General features: G+C 35.9%; 1 protein-coding gene and 2 long non-coding RNA genes across 3 annotated transcripts in view; 2 read left to right on the top strand and 1 right to left on the bottom strand.

Moving 5' to 3' along the window:
• Positions 1–20722, bottom strand: part of LOC117758031 (exostosin-1) — a 162108-nt gene that overhangs the window by 54612 nt on the left and 86774 nt on the right. The gene's annotated exons all lie outside the window — the stretch shown is intronic.
• On the top strand, positions 12043–12386 carry LOC117758038. The gene is made up of 2 exons (XR_004613221.1): positions 12043–12186; positions 12306–12386. It is a non-coding gene; the product is annotated as an uncharacterized LOC117758038 (long non-coding RNA).
• LOC117758039 lies at positions 18876–19184 on the top strand. Its single transcript, XR_004613222.1, has 2 exons — positions 18876–18984; positions 19104–19184. It is a non-coding gene; the product is annotated as an uncharacterized LOC117758039 (long non-coding RNA).

Consider the following 20722-nt stretch of genomic DNA (forward strand, 5'->3'; position numbering starts at 1 on the left):
GTGGGGATGGTAATCAGACAAAAACGAAAAATTATTATTAGCACATAGAAGTGTTTGTCCAACAGATAATATGCACCGATGTCACTCAATTACTTTTGCATCACTCCAAACAAAGTGGTCAGAGTACACAGAGCTGCATTACTGGAATAAATATAAATCATCAAAATATCTTGAAGACTATCTGATTAATTAAGTTATTGTCTTGCAGCTTCTTAAAAGTGTTGCTTCATGTTGAAAATACTCATTTGTATGCACAACTGATTACACAACAGTTGCCGACAGTTTCTGCTGCGGTTTTGATGTTGTTTTTTTTCAGTTAGTAAACTTCGTGTGAAATGTTTTATAACCACCCACTTAAAAACAGGAACGACTCTGAGGAACACGTTTTTCAGCTTTCACAGAAGTGAACTACATTTCCAAAATTTCAGCCCGTGTGAAGTCGACATTTCTCGTTCCAGGGTAGAGGTGGACAGAAGGATTAAAGAATAACACAGAGAGCAGAGAACTGAAGACGGTTCTGTACATTCTGAGATTCTTAGCGCTGCAGTGAACCGACTCCTCTGAGCCAGCAGAGAGAGGCTTAGGCTCGGATCAAACACAAACCCTCATCGTCTGTTGCTTTGTCAGGATCATTGTGAGGAGCCTGTTTCTTGGTGTTTCCAATCCAAAAAGAACCTTGCACGTATCAGTGTAACCCGACTGGGAACAAGTTAGACAACTACAAGGAGTCAGGCTGTGTTTCCCACTTATTAGCTCAACTGTAGCGGCCCTTCACTCTTCACATGGTTTCATAATGTACTGACATAGAAGTCCGCATGACCCCTGGTTGTTTATACTTTAGCTGAACATGTTCCTGTGGTGGACCTGAAGTTCTCAGCAGCTCACTAAAGGTTATCACACGTGCAACACTGCAGACAGGAGACAATATCATCCCTCTGTATATTGTGCTGGAATACAATACGTGTTTAATCCTGAAGTGGCCAGAGAACATCCACTTGTGATTCAATATACACACATACACACTTAATACTTGATGCTACTGCAGTGTGCATGTTTCTTTATGCCGTACATGACTCTTCGGGGCAGGCACACATTTCACATGTTGCATATTTGTAAATGAGCAGGTCTGGAGTTTCTATGTGCAAACGTGTAACTGAGGGGCCTGGTGATCAAACTGCAATGTCCTAAGTGGGTTATGATAATTGATGATAATATTAATACAAAGGAAAATAGTTATTAGTTCTTTTAAACAGCAAATATCAGGAGGCTCCTGAGAAAAGCATCTCTGGCCTGCATACAAATAAATAGAAAAGGAGGAAGATTGATTAGTTTTTCCATCTGCTTGACCGATGCGCAATTGGGAATTGCGATTCCATTCAATTCAATTCAATAATTTTATTTGTATAGTGCCAAATCATAATACACATTATCTAAAGGCACTTTACATAGAAGGTCAATACCGTGAAAAATGGAATAAGTTTAAATGAAAGAGTGACTTGAAACTGTCTCACAGTTGGTTCTGTTAAGTGTCAGAAGAGGAAGCAGAGCGTGGGGAAGTGATACGATAATAACCAAGCTGTTAACAGTGACACAGCAAATACTTTGCAGTGTCATTTTCCCACTCAGATCAAAGTTACCACAAGAAACACACCCGTACAAACACTCACACATTTACACAAACAGGCAAACTTGACGAAAACAAAAAGAAAAGAGAGAAGAAGAGCTTCCTTCGCTACCAAGATCCTTTGAAAGTATTGAGAGGCCGTTTATCATACACATAAATTACAAGCTAGAAAGACAACCAGATAAAATTGGTAAATACTGCGCTGCCTTCAGAAAAAAGACGTACACCAAAACTCAGTTACTTGGACTAAACAGAAAGCTTGAACATGAGAAAGCAATGAGTGCAGCGTCTATATTGACCTTGGGTTCATGGTTGAGTTTCAATCAATAAACCATTTGGCCCAAATGAAAGAAGATTGTACGTTCATCATTTCTGCAGTGTTCCTTAATATCACTTAATTTCCAACTGCGTTCAGTCCCAGATATATAATGAGAGGAGAATCAATCTGTCGTACAAATATTTACATAAATTGAAATCGCTCTGTTTGAGGACAAGCTTTTGTCTTTGACTCTGAATCAGTGGAAAGGTAAGAGAAGAATATATCATCCAGTTATTTTGTGAACAAGACAAAGTATCTGTGGCTGAAGTTTACAATCAGGAGTTTTAAAAACAATGCTCTCCCATAACTTGTTTAACTCTCATTCAAAAATGCAATTTGGCAATTTAACTTTTTAAAAGTTATTTGTTACTTTTCATTTGAAATGTGAAATATTTGTTGCCTCATAAGCAAATAATCATACCAGAAGTTTGTTAGCTGCCACTATTCCTCTGCTTTTCAGTGGCCTTATGCCTCATGTCACCGAGCAGTGATTAGCTACAGTCTGAGCAAAGTTTCTGCGATTCTCTCTTTTAACGGGAAGTTGTCCAGTTTAAACAGCAAAGCACAGGCAGATGAAAAAATGTCTCCACTTTGACAGCACTTAAATCTCATAGAAAAGAGTTCATGGTGTCCTACAAGGCTCTATACTGGGAGCAGGTCTTTTTCACAAGATTAATGAAACTAATGTGTAAAGTCTTCTACTGCTTTTACTGTATTTACTTAAACTGCAAATCAGCCTCACATTTCTGGAGCTGCAGCCACAAAGTGTTGCTTCATAAAAGTGATTAGACTATTATCGTAACAACCACTCAACCAATTAACCAGAATCTACAAAGTGAGGAAGTGAGAGGAGGACTAGGGCCTGTGTTTTCTAGTTGTTGAATTATCTACCACTATGTGAGCTCCTCCTGTTATAACTCTAAATGTTACACAGTGACTAGGAAGTCAGTCCTGTGTATATAAAGAGTTGCCTCTGTTGTTAACAGTAGACAACAGATTTCACCTTTGAATCTCACAAAGGTCACTTTGTATTCGACAGGTAAGATCGATATAATTCAAACTCATTTAGACGAGACCAAGCATTTGGGAAATGTGCTCAGCTTGTTACTGTATAATGCAAATGTTAATGATCTTTTTGTTCTGTTGTTTTTGTAGGATGAAGTTCGCTGCCGCCTTCCTGGTGTTGTTCATGGTCGTCCTCATGGCTGAACCTGGAGAGTGTTTTTTGGGATTGCTTTTTCACGGGGTCCACCATGGTAGGGTCACGGAAGTAATTCGATTTTTACATGGCAAATATTTTAAGATAACACACCATATGAGTAGTCGATATATTTGGCCAATTAGAATCACTTTGATTTCAATAATAATCAAAATAACAATCTCTAGGCGATTTAATATTTGCATTAATTGGATTTGTTTTTAAAAATATAGAATAACTGGATCTTTATGGTAAAATAATTAAACATACATTCTGATTTTACCAGTCAAGATTGAACACTACTTAGAAGTATGTATAAAACATCATCTGTATGTATAATTGTTTAACTGTTAACGAATAGTCCAAATAATTGTGTTATGGAAATGTATTAATTGTCATTTAATATCATTTGCTTGAATTTATCACCATGTGTTTTTGTTTGTTTTTACACAGTTGGAAAGTTGATCCATGGGTAAGGACTTCTACCATCATTACTGTGTATTTTTAATAGTATTATCATCAGTACTATTATTGACAACTTCTCTTGTCTCGCTGACTCTCTCCATCAGACTCATCCATGGCGGTTACGACGAGCAGCAGGAGCTCGACAAGCGCTCAGTCGATGACAACCCCGCTCCTCCTTTCTTTAACTGAAGAAGTCGTCCTGAAGGAACTTTCAGATGATATATAATGCTTCTTGCTTTTCAATGAAATAAATCTAACATTAACCCACAACAGCAACCATGACTGAATATGTGTTCTTTTGCATTGATGTATTGTTGAGTGACATTTGAATAATTTTGAAAAACTGAGAACAAATCTCAATTTTAGGATGTCAAAACATTTCTCTGTGTCTTATTCAAAAATGAGATTTAACAATGACGATGAAGACTCCTCTAATCTCACTGTATAGATATTTTAACTTGTGGGGGGTTTAAATCAATGTTACTACAAAGAGTATTAAAACTTCTAACTGATAACTAATAACAAATTCATACAAAACATTTACTGCACGTTTGTTACACACTGTAAAGTAACTGCAATCCAATATAGTGCAATTAATAGTGTATATTGTTTAGTGCAGAGGTCTTCAACAGGGGTCTGCGGAGGTACTGCAGGGGGGTCGCAGAATTTTTGGTTGATTAGACAATTTTGTATATTTTTTTAATTTTAATTTTTTTTTCAACCACTTTTTTTCCCACGAATTTAAATGTCTTTAAATACACATTAACATGAATCCAACATATTGTAGCGAAAGGATAAATGAAGGCAAACAACGTTATCTTTCAGTCAGCAATGCACACATTCAGCGACAAACATGAATATATGAACCTGTGTATTATTTGAATAGCTTAGTATTGAATGCACAATAACAGGGTAGCTTTGTTTATACATGGCACCAGGCCCAGTTTAATATAAAATACAATTTTATACAATATATATAGTAGGGCGTCCCTGCTCCGTCTCTCCATCAGTTTGGGGGTCCTTGGCCTGAAAAACGTTGAAGACCCCTGGTTTAGTGTATGAAGTATTTGGATTTCTTCAAACTAATCGAATTAGGGTTTACAAGTCAGATAAAACCAGACAAAGTTGCCTTCCTGCACAACAATAGAGTGGAAGAGAAAACAGGAGAAGACTTGTATCCTCCTGATGCTGAGAAGAAGAAAGAAGAAAGACTTGCAGCGTTGATACTTTTACTTCTACAGAAAAACTATAAACACGACGGGAGCATAAGTTAAAGTCACAATACAGAAGAAAACCAGAAGCCAAACTGCAGCAGATTTACTGATATTCATATGTCACTGGAGCCAAAGCAATGCACAGACTCAGCAGCAGTGGACCAAAGGGTTTGACTGTACTTTTGTCCAGGTGGAATGAAAAGTATTGAATTAAATAAACAAGACAGAATATATTTGTAAAAAATCGTAATTCGAGACAAAGTGTTTTTTTTTTTTTTCATATCACTGGTAAAAAAATTGTTGTTCCCTATTTCTGATGTTGCACATCCTCACTCACATGACCGTCACTAATACAGGAAAGCTGCTTCTGTCGGTGAAGATGCTTAATGCTCAGTATATTATGTACATGCGTGTTTGTTAGCTGCCACTATTCCTCTGCTTTTCAGTGGCCTTATGTCTCATGTCACCGAGCAGTGATTAGCTACAGTCTGAGCAAAGGTTCTGTGATTCTCTCTTTTAACGGTGAGCATTAGTGAAAATAGAATTCAACGGGAAATTGTCCAGTTTAAACAGGCAAAGCACAGGCAGAGGAAAAAATGTCTCCACTTTGACAGCACTTAAATCTCATAGAAAAGAGTTCATGGTGTCCTACAAGGCTCTATACTGGGAGCAGTTCTTTTTCACAAGATTAATAAAACTAATGTGTAAAGTCTTCTATTGCTTTTACTGTATTTACTTAAACTGCAAATCATCCTCACATTTCTGGAGCTGCAGCCACTAAGTGTTGCTTCATAAAAGTGAATAGACTATCAAATCAGGTGCCAATTAATGAATTGACCATTATTATTGATTTAGAATCTTGAATTTGAGGAAGTGGGAGGAGGACTAGGGCCTGTGTTTTCTAGTTGTTGAATTATCAAGCACTCTCTGAGCCCCTCCTGTTATAACTCTAAATGTTACACAGTGACTAGGAAGTCAGTCCTGTGTATATAAAGAGTTGCCTCTGTTGTTAACAGTAGACAACAGATTTCACCTTTGAATCTCACAAAGCTCACTTTGTATTCGACAGGTAAGGGCGATATTATTCAAACTCATTTAGACGAGACCAAGCATTTGGGAAATGTGCTCAGCTTGTTACTGTATAATGCAAATGTTAATGATCTTTTTGTTCTGTTGTTTTTGTAGGATGAAGTTCGCTGCCGCCTTCCTGGTGTTGTTCATGGTCGTCCTCATGGCTGAACCTGGAGAGTGTTTTTTGGGATTGCTTTTTCACGGGGTCCACCATGGTAGGGTCACGGAAGTAATTCGATTTTTACATGGCAAATATTTTAAGATAACACACCATATGAGTAGTTGATATATTTGATATATTAGAATCACTTTGATTTCAATAATAATCAAAATAACAATCTCTAGGCGATTTAATATTTGCATTAATTGGATTTGTTTTTAAAAATATAGAATAACTGGATCTTTATGCTAAAATAATTAAACATACATTCTGATTTTACCAGTCAAGATTGAACACTACTTAGAAGTATGTATAAAACATCATCTGTATGTATAATTGTTTAACTGTTAACTAATAGTCCAAATAATTGTGTTATGGAAATGTATTAATTGTCATTTAATATCATTTGCTTGAATTTATCACCATGTGTTTTTGTTTGTTTTTACACAGTTGGAAAGTGGATCCATGGGTAAGGACTTCTACCATCATTACTGTGTATTTTTAATAGTATTATCATCAGTACTGTTATTGACAACTTCTCTTGTCTCGCTGACTCTCTCCATCAGACTCATCCATGGCGGTTACGACGAGCAGCAGGAGCTCGACAAGCGCTCAGTCGAATACGCTCCTCCTTTCTTTAACTGAAGAAGTCGTCCTGAAGGAACTTTCAGATGATATATAATGCTTCTTGCTTTTCAATGAAATAAATCTAACATTAACCCACAACAGCAACCATGACTGAATATGTGTTCTTTTGCATTGATGTATTGTTGAGTGACATTTGAATAATTTTGAAAAACTGAGAACAAATCTCAATTTTAGGATGTCAAAACATTTCTCTGTGTCTTATTCAAAAATGAGATTTAACAATGACGATGAAGACTCCTCTAATCTCACTGTATAGATATTTTAACTTGTGGGGGGTTTAAATCAATGTTACTACAAAGAGTATTAAAACTTCTAACTGATAACTAATAACAAATTCATACAAAACATTTACTGCACGTTTGTTACACACTGTAAAGTAACTGCAATCCAATATAGTGCAATTAATAGTGTATATTGTTTAGTGCAGAGGTCTTCAACAGGGGTCTGCGGAGGTACTGCAGGGGGGTCGCGGAAATTTTGGTTGATTAGACAATTTTGTATATTTTTTTAATTTAAATTTTTTTTTTAACCACTTTTTTTCCCACGAATTTAAATGTCTTTAAATACACATTAACATGAATCCAACATATTGTAGCAAAAGGATAAATGAAGGCAAACAACGTTATCTTTCAGTCAGCAATGCACACATTCAGCGACAAACATGAATATATGAACCTGTGTATTATTTGAATAGCTTAGTATTGAATGCACAATAACAGGGTAGCTTTGTTTATACATGGCACCAGGCCCAGTTTAATATAAAACACAATTTTATACAATATATATAGTAGGGCATCCCTGCTCTGTCTCTCCATCAGTTTGGGGGTCCTTGGCCTGAAAAACGTTGAAGACCCCTGGTTTAGTGTATGAAGTATTTGGATTTCTTCAAACTAATCGAATTAGGGTTTACAAGTCAGATAAAACCAGACAAAGTTGCCTTCCTGCACAACAATAGAGTGGAAGAGAAAACAGGAGAAGACTTGTATCCTCCTGATGCTGAGAAGAAGAAAGAAGAAAGACTTGCAGCGTTGATACTTTTACTTCTACAGAAAAACTATAAACACGACGGGAGCATAAGTTAAAGTCACAATACAGAAGAAAACCAGAAGCCAAACTGCAGCAGATTTACTGATATTCATATGTCACTGGAGCCAAAGCAATGCACAGACTCAGCAGCAGTGGACCAAAGGGTTTGACTGTACTTTTGTCCAGGTGGAATGAAAAGTATTGAATTAAAAAAACAAGACAGAATATATTTGTAAAAAATCGTAATTCGAGACGAAGTGTTTTTTTTTTTTTTCATATCACTGGTAAAAAAATTGTTGTTCCCTATTTCTGATGTTGCACATCCTCACTCACATGACCGTCACTAATACAGGAAAGCTGCTTCTGTCGGTGAAGATGCTTAATGCTCAGTATATTATGTACATGCGTGTTTGTCAGCTGCCACTATTCCTCTGCTTTTCAGTGGCCTTATGTCTCATGTCACCGAGCAGTGATTAGCTACAGTCTGAGCAAAGTGTCTGCGATTCTCTCTTTTAACGGTGAGCATTAGTGAAAATAGAATTCAACGGGAAATTGTCCAGTTTAAACAGCAAAGCACAGGCAGAGGAAAAAATGTCTCCACTTTGACAGCACTTAAATCTCATAGAAAAGAGTTCATGGTGTCCTACAAGGCTCTATACTGGGAGCAGTTCTTTTTCACAAGATTAATAAAACTAATGTGTAAAGTCTTCTACTGCTTTTACTGTATTTACTTAAACTGCAAATCATCCTCACATTTCTGGAGCTGCAGCCACTAAGTGTTGCTTCATGAAAGTGAATAGACTATTATCGTAACAACCACTCAACCAATTAACCAGAATCTACAAAGTGAGGAAGTGAGAGGAGGACTAGGGCCTGTGTTTTCTAGTTGTTGAATTATCTACCACTATGTGAGCTCCTCCTGTTATAACTCTAAATGTTACACAATGACGATGAAGTCAGTCCTGTGTATATAAAGAGTTGCCTCTGTTGTTAACAGTAGACAACAGATTTCACCTTTGAATCTCACAAAGCTCACTTTGTATTCGACAGGTAAGATCGATATAATTCAAACTCATTTAGACGAGACCAAGCATTTGGGAAATGTGCTCAGCTCGTTACTGTATAATGCAAATGTTAACGATCTTTTTGTTCTGTTGTTGTTTTTGTAGGATGAAGTTCGCTGCCGCCTTCCTGGTGTTGTTCATGGTCGTCCTCATGGCTGAACCTGGAGAGGGTTTTTTGGGAATTCTTTTTCACGGGGTCCACCATGGTAGAGTCACGGAATTAATTCGATTTTTACATGGCAAATATTTTAAGATAACACACCATATGAGTAGTCGATATATTTGACCAATTAGAATCACTTTAATTTCAATAATAATCACAATAACAATCTCTAGGCCATTTAATCTTTCCATTAATCGGATTTGTTTTTTTAAATATAGAATAACTGGATCTCTATGTTAAAATAATAAAACATACATTCTGATTTTACCAGTCAAGATTGTACGCTACTTAAAAGTATGTATAAAACATCATCTGTATGTATAATTGTTTAACTGTTAACTAATAGTCCAAATAATTGTGTAATGGAAATGTATTAATTGTCATTTAATATCATTTGCTTGAATTTATCACCATGTGTTTTTGTTTGTTTTTACACAGTTGGAAAGTGGATCCATGGGTAAGGACTTCTACCATCATTACTGTGTATTTTTAATAGTATTATCATCAGTACTGTTATTGATATTTTCTCTTGTCTCGCTGACTCTCTCCATCAGACTCATCCATGGGCATCACGGTTACGACGAGCAGCAGGAGCTCGACAAGCGCTCAGTCGATGACAACCCCGCTCCTCCTTTCTTTAACTGAAGAAGTCGCCCTGAAGGAACTTTCAGATGATATATAATGCTTCTTGCTTTTCAATGAAATAAATAAAACATTTACCCGCAACAGCAACCATGACTGAATATATGTTCTTTTGCATTGATGTATTGTTGAGTGAAATATGAGATTCAACAATGACAATAAAGACTCCTCTAATCTCATAGTATAGATATTTTAAATGTTGGGGGGTTTAAATCAATGTTACTACAACGAGTATTAAAACTTCTAACTGATAACTAATAACACATTCATACAAAACATTTACTGCACGTTTGTTACACACTGTAAAGTAACTACAATCCAATATAGTGCAATAAATAGTGTATATTGTTTAGTGTATAAAGTATTTGGATTACTTCCAACTAATCGAATTAGGGTTTACAAGTCAGATAAAACCAGACAAAGTTGCCTTCCTGCACAACAATAGAGTGGAAGAGAAAACAGGAGAAGACTTGTATCCTCCTGATGCTGAGAAGAAGAAAGAAGAAAGACTTGCAGCGTTGATACTTTTACTTATACGGAAAAACTATAAACACGACGGGAGCATAAGTTAAAGTCACAATACAGAAGAAAACCAGAAGCCAAACTGCAGCAGATTTACTGATATTCATATGTCACTGGAGCCAAAGCAATGCACAGACTCAGCAGCAGTGGACCAAAGGGTTTGACTGTACTTTTGTCCAGGTGGATTGAAAAATATTGAACAAAAAAAAACAAGACAGAATATATATATTTTTTAAATAATATTTAGTGGAATTAAATATGAGTCAGGAGAATGTGTGTTGTTGTGGTGGCAGGAGGCATCACTCTGTCAAGTAAACACAAGAACTTTTAGAAACATGTATACGATCTCAAGGAAACCTCCATTTACTATATGATTTATATTAAATACGTACAAATAATATTTAAAAAAACAACAATACAGTCAGAGATAACTCTATGGAGACGTCTAAATTTATATGTGTGGGCTGCACATTCATGCTGCCTGTTCTATCACATCTGAGTGTGGAGGCCACTAACGTTTACTGAACTCAACGTCTACCGCTCTAATGCATTTGGAATTAAAGTTAAGCATTTAGTTATTTGTCTTAACTGTATTGATACTAAATGTACAGGGTTACAAATACAGTTAAAACAAGAGAGAACAAGAGAGACGAGGTGTCGAAAGCTTCAGCATCAATGTGCTGATCGCTGATAGTTGATCTTACCCAACACCGGTGACTTGGCATCAAAATTACGATCTTTTTTTTCTGTTTTTTTTCTGTAGGACGAAGTCCGCTGCTGCCTTCCTCGTGTTGTTCATCGTCTTCGTCATGTTTGAACCTGGAGAGTGTTTTTTTGGAATGCTTTTTCACGGGGTCCACCATGGTAGGGTCATGGAAGTAATTCGATTTTTACATGGCAAATATTTGAATGAAACATACCATATGAGTAGTCAATATATTTGGCCAAGTAGAATCCCTTTGATTTCAATAATAATCAAAATAACAATCTCTAGGCCATTTAATATTTGCATTAATTGGATTTGTTTTTAAAAATATAGAATAACTGGATCTTTATGCTAAAATAATAAAACAGACATTCTGATTTTACCAGTCAAGATTGAATGCTACTTAAAAGTATGTTTAAAACATCATCTGTATGTATAATTGTTTAACTGTTAACTAATAGTCCAAATAATTGTGTTATGGAAATGTATTAATTGTCATTTAATATCATTTGCTTGAATTTATCACCATGTGTTTTTGTTTGTTTTTACACAGCTGGAAAGATGATGCATGGGTAAGGACTTCTTCCATCATTACTGTGTATTTTTAATAGTATTATCATCAGTACTGTTATTGATAACTTCTCTTGTCTCGCTGACTCTCTCCATCAGACTCATCCATGGCGGTTACGACGAGCAGCAGGAGCTCGACAAGCGCTCAGTCGATGACAACCCCGGTGCTATTCCTCTGCTTTTCAGTGGCCTTATGTCTCATGTCACCGAGCAGTGATTAGCTACAGTCCGAGCAAAGGTTCTGCGATTCTCTCTTTTAACGGTGAGCATTAGTGAAAATAGAATTCAACAGGTAATTGTCCAGTTTAAACAGCAAAGCACAGGCAGAGGAAAAAATGTCTCCACTTTGACAGCACTTAAATCTCATAGAAAAGAGTTCATGGTGTCCTACAAGGCTCTATACTGGGAGCAGTTCTTTTTCACAAGATTAATAAAATTAATGTGTAAAGTCTTCTATTGCTTTTACTGTATTTACTTAAACTGCAAATCATCCTCACATTTCTGGAGCTGCAGCCACTAATTGTTGCTTCATGAAAGTGAATAGATTATTATCGTAACAACCACTCACCCAATTAACCAGAATCTACAAAGTGAGGAAGTGAGAGGAGGACTAGGGCCTGTGTTTTCTAGTTGTTGAATTATCTACCACTATGTGAGCTCCTCCTGTTATAACTCTAAATGTTACACAATGACGATGAAGTCAGTCCTGTGTATATAAAGAGTTGCCTCTGTTGTTAACAGTAGACAACAGATTTCAACTTTGAATCTCACAAAGCTCACTTTGTATTCGACAGGTAAGATCGATATAATTCAAACTCATTTAGACGAGACCAAGCATTTGGGAAATGTGCTCAGCTCGTTACTGTGTAATGCAAATGTTAACGATCTTTTTGTTCTGTTGTTGTTTTTGTAGGATGAAGTTCGCTGCCGCCTTCCTGGTGTTGTTCATGGTCGTCCTCATGGCTGAACCTGGAGAGGGTTTGGGAAATTGGATGGGGCCCCATATCAGCGGTAGAGTCACGGAATTAATTTGCTTTTTCCATTGCAAATATTTTAATATTGCATAGCTGGAAAATCACGAAATAAGTAGTCGATATATTTGGCCAAATAGAATCACTTTGATTTCAATAATAATCAAAATTACAATCAAAAAGGCCTTTGATTAGCATGTTCCTTCAATAAAATGGACATTGAAGTTTATTTTGATGCTCACATGCACCGACCTGCTGCGGCAACAATTGAAATCAAATTTGTCTCAGAATTTAAAGTACATTTTTCTAGGTGATTTAATCTTTCCATTCATCTGATTTATTTTATAAATATAGAATAACTGGATCTTTCTGCTAAAATAATAAAACACACATTCTGATTTTACCAGTCAAGATTGAACACTACTTAAAAGTATGTATAAAACATCATCTGTATGTATAATTGTTTAACTGTTAACAATAGTCCAAATAATTGTGTTATGGAAATGTATTAATTGTCATTTAATATCATTTGCTTGAATTTATCACCATGAGTTTTTTGTTTGTTTTTACACAGGTAGAAAGAAGGCCTTGCAGTAAGGACTTCTACCATCATTACTTTGTAATTTTTATAGTATTATCATCAGTACTGTTATTGACAACTTCTCTTGTCTCGCTGACTCTCTCCATCAGGATGAACTCAGAGCGTCGCAGTTACGACGAGCGGCAGCAGCAGCAGCAGGAGCTCGACAAGCGCTCAGTCGATGACGACCCCAGTGTTATTGTTTTTGACTGAAGAAGTCGCCCTGAAGGAACTTTTGAATTGATATGAAATGTTTCTTGTTTTTCAATGAAATAAATCAAACATTTACCCGCAACAGCAACCATGACTGAATATGTGTTCTTTTGCATTGATGTGTTGTTGAGCAACATTTGAATAATTTGGGAAAACTGAGAACAAATCTCAATTTTAGGATGTCAAAACATTTCTCTGTGTCTTATTCAAATATGAGATTCAACAATGACAATAAAGTCTCCTCTAATCTCACTGTATAGATATTTTAACTGTTGGGGGGTTTAAATCAATGTTACTACAACAAGTATTAAAACTTCTAACTGATAACTAATAACACATTCATACAAAACATTTACTGCACGTTTGTTGATACTTTTACTTATACGGAAAAACTATAAACACGACGGGAGCATAAGTTAAAGTCACAATACAGAAGAAAACCAGAAGCCAAACTGCAGCAGATTTACTGATATTCATATGTCACTGGAGCCAAAGCAATGCACAGACTCAGCAGCAGTGGACCAAAGGGTTTGACTGTACTTTTGTCCAGGTGGAATGAAAAGTATTGAATTAAAAAAACAAGACAGAATATACATATTTCTTTAATAATATTTAGTGGAATTAAATATGAGTCAGGAGAATGTGTGTTGTTGTGGTGGCAGGAGGCATCACTCTGTCAAGTAAACACAAGAACTTTTAGAAACATGGATACGATCTCAAGGAAACCTCCATTTACTATATGATTTATTTTAAATACTTACAAATAATATTTCAAGAAACAACAATACAGTCAGAGATAACTTCCTGGAGAAGTCTATATATTGATTTGTGAGCTGCACATTCATGCTGCCTGTTCTATCACATCTGAGTGTGGAGGCCACTGACGTTTACTGAACTCAACGTCTACCGCTCTAAAGCATTTGGAATTAAAGTTAAGCATTTAGTTATTTGTCTTAACTGTATTCATACTAAATGTACAGGGTTACAAATACAGTTAAAACAAGAGAAAACAAGAGAGACGAGGTGTCGAAAGCTTCAGCTTCAATGTGCTGATCGCTGATAGTTGATCTTACCCAACACCGGTGACTTGGCATCAAAATTACGATCTTTTTTTTCTGTTTTTTTTTTGTTGGACGAAGTTCGCTGCCGCCTTCCTCGTGTTGTTCATCGTCTTCGTCATGTTTGAACCTGGAGAGTGTTTTTTTGGAATGCTTTTTCACGGGGTCCACCATGGTAGGGTCACGGAAGTAATTCGATTTTTACATGGCAAATATTTGAATGAAACATAACATATGAGTAGTCAATATATTTGGCCAAGTAGAATCCCTTTGATTTCAATAACAATCTCTAGGCCATTTAATATTTGCATTAATAGGATTGTTTTAAAAAAATATAGAATAACTGGATCTTTATGCTAAAATAATAAAACATACATTCTGATTTTACCAGTCAAGATTGAACGCTACTTAAAAGTATGTTTAAAACATCATCTGTATGTATAATTGTTTAACTGTTAACTAATAGTCCAAATAATTGTGTTATGGAAATGTATTAATTGTCATTTAATATCATTTGCTTGAATTTATCACCATGTGTTTTTGTTTGTTTTTACACAGTTGGAAAGTGGATCCATGGGTAAGGACTTCTACCATCATTACTGTGTATTTTTAATAGTATTATCATCAGTACTGTTATTGATAACTTCTCTTGTCTCGCTGACTCTCTCCATCAGACTCATCCATGGCGGTTACGACGAGCAGCAGGAGCTCGACAAGCGCTCAGTCGATGACAACCCCGGTGCTATTCCTCTGCTTTTCAGTGGCCTTATGTCTCATGTCACCGAGCAGTGATTAGCTACAGTCCGAGCAAAGTTTCTGCGATTCTCTCTTTTAACGGTGAGCATTAGTGAAAATAGAATTCAACAGGTAATTGTCCAGTTTAAACAGCAAAGCACAGGCAGAGGAAAAAATGTCTTCACTTTGACAGCACTTAAATCTCATAGAAAAGAGTTCATGGTGTCCTACAAGGCTCTATACTGGGAGCAGTTCTTTTTCACAAGATTAATAAAACTAATGTGTAAAGTCTTCTACTGCTTTTACTGTATTTACTTAAACTGCAAATCATCCTCACATTTCTGGAGCTGCAGCCACTAAGTGTTGCTTCATGAAAGTGAATAGATTATTATCGTAACAACCACTCAACCAATTAACCAGAATCTACAAAGTGAGGAAGTGAGAGGAGGACTAGGGCCTGTGTTTTCTAGTTGTTGAATTATCTACCGCTATGTGAGCTCCTCCTGTTATAACTCTAAATCTTACACAATGACTATGAAGTCAGTCCTGTGTATATAAAGAGTTGCCTCTGTTGTTAACAGTAGACAACAGATTTCACCTTTGAATCTCACAAAGCTCACTTTGTATTCGACAGGTAAGATCGATATAATTCAAACTCATTTAGACGAGACCAAGCATTTGGGAAATGTGCTCAGCTCGTTACTGTATAATGCAAATGTTAACGATCTTTTTGTTCTGTTGTTGTTTTTGTAGGATGAAGTTCGCTGCCGCCTTCCTGGTGTTGTTCATGGTCGTCCTCATGGCTGAACCTGGAGAGGGTTTGGGAAATTGGATCGTGCGCCCTATCGGAGGTAGAGTCACGGAATTAATTTTTTATTTTTTCCATTGCAAATATTTTAATATTGCATAGCTGGAAAATCACGAAATAAGTAGTCGATATATTTGGCCATATAGAATCACTTTGATTTCAATAATAATCAAAATTACAATCAAAAAGGCCTTTGATTAGCATGTTCCTTCAATAAAATGGACATTGAAGTTTATTTTGATTCTCACATGCACCGACCTGCTGCGGCAACAATTGAAATCAAATTTGTCTCAGAATTTAAAGTACATTTTTCTAGGTGATTTAATCTTTCCATTAATTTGATTTGTTTTTATAAATATAGAATAACTGCATCTCCATGCTAAAATAATAAAACACACATTCTGATTTTACCAGTCAAGATTGAACACTACTTAAAAGTATGTATAAAACATCATCTGTATGTATAATTGTTTAACTGTTAACAAAAGTCCAAATAATTGTGTTATGGAAATGTATTAATTGTCATTTAATATCATTTGCTTGAATTCATCACCATGTGTTTTTTGTTTGTTTTTACACAGGTGAAAAGAAGGCCTTGCAGTAAGGACTTCTACCATCATTACTTTGTAATTTTTATAGTATTATCATCAGTACTGTTATTGACAACTTCTCTTGTCTCGCTGACTCTCTCCATCAGGATGAACTCAGAGCGTCGCAGTTACGACGAGCGGCAGCAGCAGCAGCAGGAGCTCGACAAGCGCTCAGTCGATGACGACCCCAGTGTTATTGTTTTTGACTGAAGAAGTCGCCCTGAAGGAACTTTTGAATTGATATGAAATGTTTCTTGTTTTTCAATGAAATAAATCAAACATTTACCCGCAACAGCAACCATGACTGAATATATGTTCTTTTGCATTGATGTGTTGTTGAGCGACATTTTAATAATTTGGGAAAACTGAGAACAAATCTCAATTTTAGGATGTCAAAACATTTCTCTGTGTCTTATTCAAATATGAGATTCAACAATGACAATAAAGTCTCCTCTAATCTCACTGTATAGATATTTTAACTGTTGGGGGGTTTAAATCAATGTTACTACAACGAGTATTAAAACTTCTAACTGATAACTAATAACACATTCATACAAAACATTTACTGCACGTTTGTTGATACTTTTACTTATACGGAAAAACTATAAACACGACGGGAGCATAAGTTAAAGTCACAATACAGAAGAAAACCAGAAGCCAAACTGCAGCAGATTTACTGATATTCATATGTCACTGGAGCCAAAGCAATGCACAGACTCAGCAGCAGTGAACCAAAGGGTTTGACTGTACTTTTGTCCAGGTGGAATGAAAAGTATTGAATTAAAAAAACAAGACAGAATATACATATTTTTTTAATAATATTTAGTGGAATTAAATATGAGTCAGGAGAATGTGTGTTGTTGTGGTGGCAGGAGGCATCACTCTGTCAAGTAAACACAAGAACTTTTAGAAACATGGATACGATCTCAAGGAAACCTCCATTTAGTATATGATTTATTTTAAATACGTACAAATAATATTTCAAGATACAACAATACAGTCAGAGATAACTTCCTGGAGAAGTCTATATATTGATTTGTGAGCTGCACATTCATGCTGCCTGTTCTATCACATCTGAGTGTGGAGGCCACTGACGTTTACTGAACTCAACGTCTACCGCTCTAAAGCATTTGGAATTAAAGTTAAGCATTTAGTTATTTGTCTTAACTGTATTCATACTAAATGTACAGGGTTACAAATACAGTTAAAACAAGAGAAAACAAGAGAGACGAGGTGTCGAAAGCTTCAGCTTCAATGTGCTGATCGCTGATAGTTGATCTTACCCAACACCGGTGACTTGGCATCAAAATTACGATCTTTTTTTTCTGTTTTTTTTTTGTTGGACGAAGTTCGCTGCTGCCTTCCTCGTGTTGTTCATCGTCTTCGTCATGTTTGAACCTGGAGAGTGTTTTTTTGGAATGCTTTTTCACGGGGTCCACCATGGTAGGGTCACGGAAGTAATTCGATTTTTACATGGCAAATATTTGAATGAAACATAACATATGAGTAGTCAATATATTTGGCCAAGTAGAATCCCTTTGATTTCAATAACAATCTCTAGGCCATTTAATATTTGCATTAATAGGATTGTTTTAAAAAAATATAGAATAACTGGATCTTTATGCTAAAATAATAAAACATACATTCTGATTTTACCAGTCAAGATTGAACGCTACTTAAAAGTATGTTTAAAACATCATCTGTATGTATAATTGTTTAACTGTTAACTAATAGTCCAAATAATTGTGTTATGGAAATGTATTAATTGTCATTTAATATCATTTGCTTGAATTTATCACCATGTGTTTTTGTTTGTTTTTACACAGTTGGAAAGTGGATCCATGGGTAAGGACTTCTACCATCATTACTGTGTATTTTTAATAGTATTATCATCAGTACTGTTATTGATAACTTCTCTTGTCTCGCTGACTCTCTCCATCAGACTCATCCATGGCGGTTACGACGAGCAGCAGGAGCTCGACAAGCGCTCAGTCGATGACAACCCCGGTGCTATTCCTCTGCTTTTCAGTGGCCTTATGTCTCATGTCACCGAGCAGTGATTAGCTACAGTCCGAGCAAAGTTTCTGCGATTCTCTCTTTTAACGGTGAGCATTAGTGAAAATAGAATTCAACAGGTAATTGTCCAGTTTAAACAGCAAAGCACAGGCAGAGGAAAAAATGTCTTCACTTTGACAGCACTTAAATCTCATAGAAAAGAGTTCATGGTGTCCTACAAGGCTCTATACTGGGAGCAGTTCTTTTTCACAAGATTAATAAAACTAATGTGTAAAGTCTTCTACTGCTTTTACTGTATTTACTTAAACTGCAAATCATCCTCACATTTCTGGAGCTGCAGCCACTAAGTGTTGCTTCATGAAAGTGAATAGATTATTATCGTAACAACCACTCAACCAATTAACCAGAATCTACAAAGTGAGGAAGTGAGAGGAGGACTAGGGCCTGTGTTTTCTAGTTGTTGAATTATCTACCGCTATGTGAGCTCCTCCTGTTATAACTCTAAATCTTACACAATGACTATGAAGTCAGTCCTGTGTATATAAAGAGTTGCCTCTGTTGTTAACAGTAGACAACAGATTTCACCTTTGAATCTCACAAAGCTCACTTTGTATTCGACAGGTAAGATCGATATATTTCAAACTCATTTAGACGAGACCAAGCATTTGGGAAATGTGCTCAGCTCGTTACTGTATAATGCAAATGTTAACGATCTTTTTGTTCTGTTGTTGTTTTTGTAGGATGAAGTTCGCTGCCGCCTTCCTGGTGTTGTTCATGGTCGTCCTCATGGCTGAACCTGGAGAGGGTTTGGGAAATTGGATCGTGCGCCCTATCGGAGGTAGAGTCACGGAATTAATTTTTATTTTTTCCATTGCAAATATTTTAATATTGCATAGCTGGAAAATCACGAAATAAGTAGTCGATATATTTGGCCATATAGAATCACTTTGATTTCAATAATAATCAAAATTACAATCAAAAAGGCCTTTGATTAGCATGTTCCTTCAATAAAATGGACATTGAAGTTTATTTTGATTCTCACATGCACCGACCTGCTGCGGCAACAATTGAAATCAAATTTGTCTCAGAATTTAAAGTACATTTTTCTAGGTGATTTAATCTTTCCATTAATTTGATTTGTTTTTATAAATATAGAATAACTGCATCTCCATGCTAAAATAATAAAACACACATTCTGATTTTACCAGTCAAGATTGAACACTACTTAAAAGTATGTATAAAACATCATCTGTATGTATAATTGTTTAACTGTTAACAAAAGTCCAAATAATTGTGTTATGGAAATGTATTAATTGTCATTTAATATCATTTGCTTGAATTCATCACCATGTGTTTTTTGTTTGTTTTTACACAGGTGAAAAGAAGGCCTTGCAGTAAGGACTTCTACCATCATTACTTTGTAATTTTTATAGTATTATCATCAGTACTGTTATTGACAACTTCTCTTGTCTCGCTGACTCTCTCCATCAGGATGAACTCAGAGCGTCGCAGTTACGACGAGCGGCAGCAGCAGCAGCAGGAGCTCGACAAGCGCTCAGTCGATGACGACCCCAGTGTTATTGTTTTTGACTGAAGAAGTCGCCCTGAAGGAACTTTTGAATTGATATGAAATGTTTCTTGTTTTTCAATGAAATAAATCAAACATTTACCCGCAACAGCAACCATGACTGAATATATGTTCTTTTGCATTGATGTGTTGTTGAGCGACATTTTAATAATTTGGGAAAACTGAGAACAAATCTCAATTTTAGGATGTCAAAACATTTCTCTGTGTCTTATTCAAATATGAGATTCAACAATGACAATAAAGTCTCCTCTAATCTCACTGTATAGATATTTTAACTGTTGGGGGGTTTAAATCAATGTTACTACAACGAGTATTAAAACTTCTAACTGATAACTAATAACACATTCATACAAAACATTTACTGCACGTTTGTTGATACTTTTACTTATACGGAAAAACTATAAACACGACGGGAGCATAAGTTAAAGTCACAATACAGAAGAAAACCAGAAGCCAAACTGCAGCAGATTTACTGATATTCATATGTCACTGGAGCCAAAGCAATGCACAGACTCAGCAGCAGTGAACCAAAGGGTTTGACTGTACTTTTGTCCAGGTGGAATGAAAAGTATTGAATTAAAAAAACAAGACAGAATATACATATTTTTTTAATAATATTTAGTGGAATTAAATATGAGTCAGGAGAATGTGTGTTGTTGTGGTGGCAGGAGGCATCACTCTGTCAAGTAAACACAAGAACTTTTAGAAACATGGATATGATCTCAAGGAAACCTCCATTTAGTATATGATTTATTTTAAATACGTACAAAT

Source organism: Hippoglossus hippoglossus, chromosome 24 (assembly GCF_009819705.1).
Source record: "Hippoglossus hippoglossus isolate fHipHip1 chromosome 24, fHipHip1.pri, whole genome shotgun sequence".
Classification (NCBI taxonomy): domain Eukaryota; kingdom Metazoa; phylum Chordata; class Actinopteri; order Pleuronectiformes; family Pleuronectidae; genus Hippoglossus; species Hippoglossus hippoglossus.